Source organism: Myotis myotis, unplaced genomic scaffold (assembly GCF_014108235.1).
Source record: "Myotis myotis isolate mMyoMyo1 unplaced genomic scaffold, mMyoMyo1.p scaffold_m19_p_11, whole genome shotgun sequence".
Lineage (NCBI taxonomy): Eukaryota > Metazoa > Chordata > Mammalia > Chiroptera > Vespertilionidae > Myotis > Myotis myotis.
This window is the reverse complement of record NW_023416315.1, coordinates 51,332,839-51,340,648: the sequence shown is the minus strand read 5'-3', so window position 1 is coordinate 51,340,648 and position 7,810 is coordinate 51,332,839.

The following is a 7,810-nucleotide window of genomic DNA, read 5'->3' as shown; positions in this document are numbered from 1 at the left end:
AGGTGGGGGAGGAAGGATCATCTTATTGAAATCACTAAGAATTAAGCAAAGTTGCCGAAACCGATTTGGCTCAGTGGATAGAGTGTCAGCCTGCGGACTGAAAGGTCCCAGATTCAATTCCGGTCAGGGGCATGTACCTGGGTTGCGGGCACATCCCCAGTAGGAGATGTGCAGGAGGCAGCTGATCGATGTTTCTCTCTCATCGATGTTTCTAACTCTCTATCTCTCTCCCTTCCTCTCTGTAAAAAAATCAATAAAATGTATTAAAAAAAAAAAAGAATTAAGCAAAGTCACTTGGGAGAGAGGGCCAGTGAGCTAGGACATACAATGTTCTGAAAATGAGGGTGGGTGACTCAGGGCAATAGATGGTGATCCATGGACAGGCAGCAGCTGGTATAGTTTGATGACGGGCTGCTCAAAGCTGGAGATTTTAGGGAGGAGAGGAGACTAGCGTGGAAGTAGTAACACAGATTAGAAAGGATATCTGTTCCGCCTCCAGGGCTGTGGGAGGAAAATGTACTGCCACTTGAGAAGACTATAAGGGAGGCGTATCCTCAGAGGTGATCCATGTGAGAGCAGCAGGAGAGAGATGCTGGAGGAAGAGGAATGTTTGATGACAGTGGTCTATGAGCTCCAGAGAACACCTGCACTGGTTTCAGGAGTTGGACAAGATGTGGCGGGAGCTGGGAATCTGAGGCTTCATAAGGTGACTGACATCTGGGGTTAGAGGGCTTCATGCAATTAGTGCTGGTGGTCTGCAGGCAGAGCAAATGGAGGCAAGATGGTGAGTGTAGGAGGTTTCGGGGGGAGGAGGTGTCCTTGCTTCACTCCTGTTGGGAGGAGACATGGAGGCCTGGGGTCTCCTTATTCCGAGAGTCCCGCCTCCCTCTTCCACCTGTCCATCAAATGCTGTAAACCATTAAAGCCCATCTTGTCTCTTTTAACTTCCCATGCAATAATGGATAGGTGATTTTTTTCAGCCAACTCAAATTCATACTCCAAGGCAGATAACTCACACATGCAGATCTTCAGCACAGTTCTTCTCTGCTCCAAACCCAGATAGCTCACTGTCTACCATACACTCTCTCATTCTTGGCACGTTCAAAACAAAGCACTGCCTTACTCCCAAACCTGCAACCTCTCAGTCTAGCGCGCCGTACTCCAGGTAGGTAGCAGCTGGGGGCTGAGCTGAGTGCATGATGTCTCCCCTACAGCTCCCACTCCCACTCCGAATTCAACTCGTCACTAGATTCTGTTGATGATTCCATGTCCTAAACACCCTAAAATCTATCCACTTTTGTCCCTCTCCATCACCTCCCGCTTCGCATCTAAAGCTCTACAATAGCCTCTTAATAGGTCTGCCTGCATCTGAACTGAACCCTACCGTTATTCTCCATATTGCCCCTATGGTGAGACTTTTCAAAACTCCCAAGTATTTTCATGCCACTCTTTTCAACCTAAAACTCTGCCATGGCTCCCCACTGCTCTCAGGACAAAGTCAAGACTTTTACACATGGTCGGCATCTCTGCACAGCCCCCTCCCCAGCTCTCTGGCAGCCCGGGCTTGCACCTCCCTCTCAGTCACCCAGGTCATGCTTGCCTTCCTTTTTGCTTACATGTGATTATGGCTGTGCTCACAGCCATCACACGGCTTTGCACATGCTGTTCTCTCTACATGGAATGCTTTCCCCTCCCACTTTGCCCAGTTAATGCCTACGCATCTTTCAGATCCTTTCCCTTGAGCTCCACTAGGTCCCATCCCAATATGCACTTCATCACATGCATTGTGTATCTTCACCTGAAGTGCTTGTAACAGGCAGTTTTACATTTGTTTATGACTGATTCATATTTATGTCCCTCTGTAGGCTCCCTAAGGTCATAGACCCTCCCTGAGGGCTGGGATCATTTCTGTTTTTGCTCAATATTATTATCCCTCGCACCAGAAAAAGTATCCTGCACATAGTAGGTGCTCAATAAATGCTTAGTGAATAAACTAATGATGCAAGCTGACTCAAAAGCCATTTAACTTTACAGAACACAGGGCCTCCTTTGATCTAGTATGAGAGTTCAATGATTCTGGGACTCAGCTGCACTCAGCGAATATGTACAGGCCCTGGCTGTGTGGCAGGCGCTGTGCTCGGCCTCCTGTGCTATGCCACTACTGAGCACATAATAGTAACTCTGCTGGAACTGGGTAGGTTGCTCTGTGGCATTAATGTCCTCTGGTAGCATCACACTTGGGTATAAGGCCTGTCTCCCAGCTGCTCAAGCATGTTGAGAAGTTAAGTAGAAAGACATGTGGTCTTCTGGGTAGATCCTCATCCCTCTTTCTGAGACCCGGTACCCATTTGCCACATCCATCACACCTCTGGGTGGCAGGAAGGGGTGCCTGAGTTCTGCGGTTTGCTCAGGAGCACCCACTTCCTGTGTTAGGTGATTCTTATTAAAGGGAGTGGAAGTGGCAGGAGCCACTAGAGAAACATACTTCTAATTTCAAGCAACTAGATTATCTGAAGATCTTTACCACCACCACCCTCCCTCCTTGAAATGTTTACTTCCCCTAGTGACTTGGCTATTTTCAGTGACAAACACAGGAGCTCCTAAGCCAGGCACTCTCTAATTTTGGCTTCCCCTGGGTTCAGGAGAAAGAAGGCAAAAGGTAGCAGATGCTTTGCTAGTGGCTGCCTCAGTGCCAGCAACCTGCCTGTGCTACGGCTGGTGCCCTGGGTCTCTGTTCCTGTCTGCCCTTCCCCACTCCCTCCGCTGCTGACTCTCGGCCATCTGACCATCTGCCTTGCTCTGCTCCCTGCAGTCACCACACATTGCTACCTTGCTGACACTTGCAGTGCCTTTGGGTGCCCATCTGGCTCAGACCTTGGGAGGTATGGACCCCTCCCTTCTACCGCTCCTCTGATGCCCCGTGCAGGCTCTGCCCACTGCTGCCTGGACTTGGTGGGACAATAATAATGATTTCTAAATGGCGAGAAGGCCACCAGCTATTGTAATTGGTGTAGCCACACCGAGCCAGCACTATTGGGTGGGTGGAAGTTTTTTTCTAATCTTAACATCTTATTATATTAAAATATCTATGTAAGTGTTTTTTGACTCTAAATGGAGGTTTCTCGAAGGCATATTAATTATACCCAGAGTGCCTAAAATACGAAGTTATTGGTAAGTCCTGGTTGAACTGAGGCTGGGGAGTGGAGTGGAAAAGGGCACAGAAGATGATGTGCTGACGTCAGCCTACCTGGAAGAAAGGAGGAAAAAGGGCCATTTGTGGTTGTCAGCCCATCCCCTCCCTCGGGGCTGGGGCTGGGGTGGCCCAGGGGCAGAGCAGGAAGCTGCTCTTCCTTGGCTTTGCCACAAAGATTCCTGGGTCTCTCGCTGGGTGGCTCTCCCCCTCCCCCTCCCCCTCCACTGTGTGTGTGTAGCCCCACCCGTGAGAGAGCCTTTTGTCCTGACAAGCAATGCAAGTGGTGCTAGGTAGGGAGTAAATTTAGGAGAAAGTGGAAAAGAAAAAGCTCTGATATTAGGAAAAAAGAGAAGATGGCTGTCATTTTTCTTTCTTTTCCTTTTTATAAATTATAAAAGTTTACATGTTCATGGGGAAAAGTCAACAGTTATAAATAAAAGCTTCCTGCCTTCTCCAATTCTATACCCCACACCAATCACTTTCATTTATTTTTATTTATGTTTGTTAATCCTCACCCAAGGATAATTTTTTCCATTTCAGAGAAAGTGGGAGGGTGGGGGCAGGAGAGAGAAACATCTACGTGAGAGAGACACATTGACTGGTTGCCTCCTGCACATGCCCCTACCAGGGTGGTGTATCCAACCTGCAACCCACATACTGTACATGCCCTTGACCAGGAATTGAACCCTTGACCCTTAGGTGTGCGGGCTGATGCTCTAACCATTGAACACACCAGCCATAGCACCAACCACTTTTAACAATACTTGGAGAAGCCTTCTGGAAAACTTATACTATACAAAACTCTCTCTCTTTCTCTCCCCTCTATCTTTTCTCTATATAAACACACACACACACACACACACACACACAGGTAAAGAGACAGACAGAATTTGATGTTGTCATGTAATAGAAAAAGAAAATGGTGGTTGAAGGACTTAGAGTGGGGAATGGACTTGAAGCTGAACTGAAGAGGTTGTGATGATATACCAGACTGGGGCTCCTGAAGGGAAGAAGTGAAGACTGCAAGGATGTAAGTGGGGAGCAGGGGTGTCTTCAAATAAAATATTTGCATTACAAAAATTTTCTTCTGCAGTTTCAGAGGTGAAAAATGCAATAGCTAATTGGCCTCAAATTCCTTAACTGAAAAATGGGATCATAATATACATTCCTTATAGGTTTGTTGTGAGGATTAAATGGGGCCTTTTTGCTTACAGTGTTTAGTATTGTGCCTAGGGCCATGTGCTAAGCTTTATTACAGTGAGTGTTATTATTGCTGATGTTAGGGTGGTTGCTGTTGCTAGAGTGCCTAGCACAGTGCCTGGCACAAAATTGACCCTCTGGCCATCTGCAGCCAGTATACAGAAAGAACCTGATAGCATCTCTCTTCATTTCAGAAAATTCTTCTTTTTTTTCCACTGCCTTTGTTCCTTTTCTTTTTTTTTCTTGGCTGCTTCTAACTGCTTACTTTATGTTGTATGACCCTTGAAGAAAACTTTCTGGTACCTGGTGGACATAAATTCTCAGAGGCCTGTAGAGATGTTTTAGGTAGCAAAGGTTCCTGCACATTTTTTTACTTCCTCTTCTTGCTTGGCCCAAGCTGTTAGAAATGATTAGGTGGGAACATCTGTGTACTTGCTATCCTTTATACATTCTACCTGAGGTCAATTAGAATTATTTACTTAAGAAAAATTCCCAAGAATCATTAGGGCCACTCCCTGATTGCCAGGTGCCTTTTTTTTTTTTAATATATATTTTTTATTGATTAAGATATTACATATGTGTCCTTGTCCCCACGTTACCCTCTACCCCCCACCTCCCCCACCCCCGCTCATGCCCTCACCCCCCCCGTTGTCCATGTCCATTGATTAGGCCTATATGCTTGCATATAAGTCCTTTGGTTGATCTTTCCCCCTTACCCCCACCCTCCCCTACCTTCCCTCCAAGTCCCGACAGTCCAATCAATGCCTCTCCATCTCTGGATCAGTCCTTGTTCATCAGCTTATGTTGTTCATTATATTCCACAAATGAGTGAGATCATGTGGTATTTATCCGCTCTCCAGTTCCATCCATGCTGTGGCAAATGGTAAGAGTTCCTTTTTCTTCTTCCTCTTCTTAAAGAATACCTTTCAGCATTTCATATAATGCTGGTTTGGTGGTGATGAACTCCTTTAGCTTTTTCTTATCCGTGAAGCTCTTTATCTGACCTTCTATTCTGAATGATAGCTTTGCTGGATAAAGTAATCTTGGTTGCAGGTTCTTGCTATTCATCACTTTGAATATTTCTTGCCAGTCTCTTCTGGCCTGCATGGTTTCTGTTGAGAAATCAGCTGACAGTCGTATGGGTACTCCCTTGTAGGTAACTGACTGTCTTTCTCTTGCTGCTTTTAAGATTCTCTCTTTATCTTTTGCTCTTGGCATTTTAATTATGATGTGTCTTGGTGTGGTCCTCCTTGGATTCCTTTTGTTTGGGGTTCTCTGCGCTTCCTGGACTTGTAAGTCCATTTCTTTCACCAGGTAGGGGAAGTTTTCTGTCATTATTTCTTCAAAAAGGTTTTCAATATCTTGCCCTCTCTCTCCTTCTGGTACCCCTATAATTCTGATGTTGGTACTCTTGAAGTTGTCCCAGAGGTTCCTTACACTATCTTCATATTTTTGGAATCTCTTTTCTTTTTTCTTTTTCGGTTGGGTATTTTTTGTTTCTTTGTATTTCAAATCTTTGACTTGATTCTTGGGATCCTCTTTTCTGCTGCTGGATCTCTGTAAATTATTCTTTATTTCAGTCAGTGTATGCTTAATTTCTAGTTGGTCCTTTTTCATGTCCTCCATGGTCTCACTATACTTATTGAGGGATTCATTAAATTTATCGGCGGTTTCCATAAAATTCTTGAAAAACCTTATAAACGTGGCCTTGAACTCTATATCCAATCGTTTGCTTTCCTCCATTTCTGCCATTTGTGACCTGTTTCTTTGTCTCCGCATTTTGGCAGCTTCCCTGTGTTGATAGAGTGGCCCTGTGCGCCAGGTGTCCTGTAGGGCCCAGTAGCTCAGCCTCCCCAGTTACCTGGGGTGGACACTCTTGGTGCACTCTTGGTGCCTTGGTTGTTGTAGAATCACTGGGAGGAATTGACCTCCAGGCCAATTGGCTGTGAGAATCAGCTGTGTCTAAAGTGGGAGAACTTCTGTGCTGAAGACACCCTTCTGGGGCAAGACTTGCTTCAGTGGGGCTTTGGTGCTCACTGAGTCTGCTCCCTGAGTGTGTCCCTTATGGATCTGAGGAGTTGCAGTCTGGATGGACCCCCTCTGACCACTGGGTACAGTGGCTCCTGGATCTAAGGAGGTGCTAATTCAGCCTCTGCCTGAGGCCACACAGCAGGAGCCACGAAGAGGCTCAGCTGTGAAGCAATGCAAGCCGCTGCGGGGCCTTGGGCCTTCTCTTGGAAGTTCAGGGTCTGCCTGGTTCGGCTGCAGTTAGGTACATTCACATGCAAAAGCCTCTGCCGCAGCCTGGGTGGGGCGGGGTCTCAGGGAGTCAAAGGGCGGAGAAAGCAGCTATGGCCGATTCTCCGCCCGGAGTCGCGCCTCTCAGTGTCCCGGTAACGGCTGCAAGCACCTCTGAGGGAAAGCCGCCCTCAAGTTCGCTCGCTGCCGGACAGACCAGCCTCTCCCCATATGAGTCCTGGGTCCCCAGAGACTTCCCGGAACCGGAGTTCAGAGCAGTCAGGAGCTTGTGACTCAAAAAGACAGCCGCGTCCTCAGGTGCTACCCCCTTTCCTTGCGCGCGAGCCGCCGTACCTCTGCACTTCACCTCCGCAGCGCCTCTGGCTCTCAGCGTGCTTTTCTTTCCTTCTAGTTGTGGAATTTACACTCAGCCAGCCTTCCTGTTGTTCTGGATGATGTTTGCTCAGTCCTTTGCGGTAATTTTCAATTGTTGTGTGAGGCGACAATTTCCCGGTGTTTACCTATGCCGCCATCTTAGTTGCTCTCCGCCAGGTGCCTTTTAACAGCATTGACCCTGCAGCTCTGCTAGAGACATCCTGGCCTAGCAAAACTGTGCAGGGATACTCTGTGTGTTTCTACTTGTATTTAGAATGGCTGGCTGGAAACTCAGCTTTAATATTCTGCATCCCAAATGCTTTTTTTAAAAATTGTCAGTACAAATAAGACTGCCTACGCACTCTTCTATTCTTGATTTATAAATAGGTTCAGCTGCCTAGCAATTAAACATACTATATTTTTGCACATGCACATTCCTTAAGGAGACATTTAGACTGTAAATGGCTTTTCCTCTTGTGACACTATCTGGAAACCATCTTCCTAACTTTTCCCCAACAAGTGGGTATATTTTGAAGGATTGGCAAGGAGACTTTTGGTCTGTAAAGCCCAAGTCACCATTTCCAATCTGCACAGAAATCCGGCATCAAATTTCTAGCCTATCTTCATAGGGACAAGCCCAGGACCAGCTGATACCTGCACGACGTGCTTTATATCATACGTGGCCACACATGCTTATGGCAGTGTGAAACACCTGTGACCAAGACAATGAGACACCAGAGAAAAGACCGATCAGTGGGTTCTGAGAAGGAGACGAAGATGTAGTGTTAGGCGTAATTAAGTATT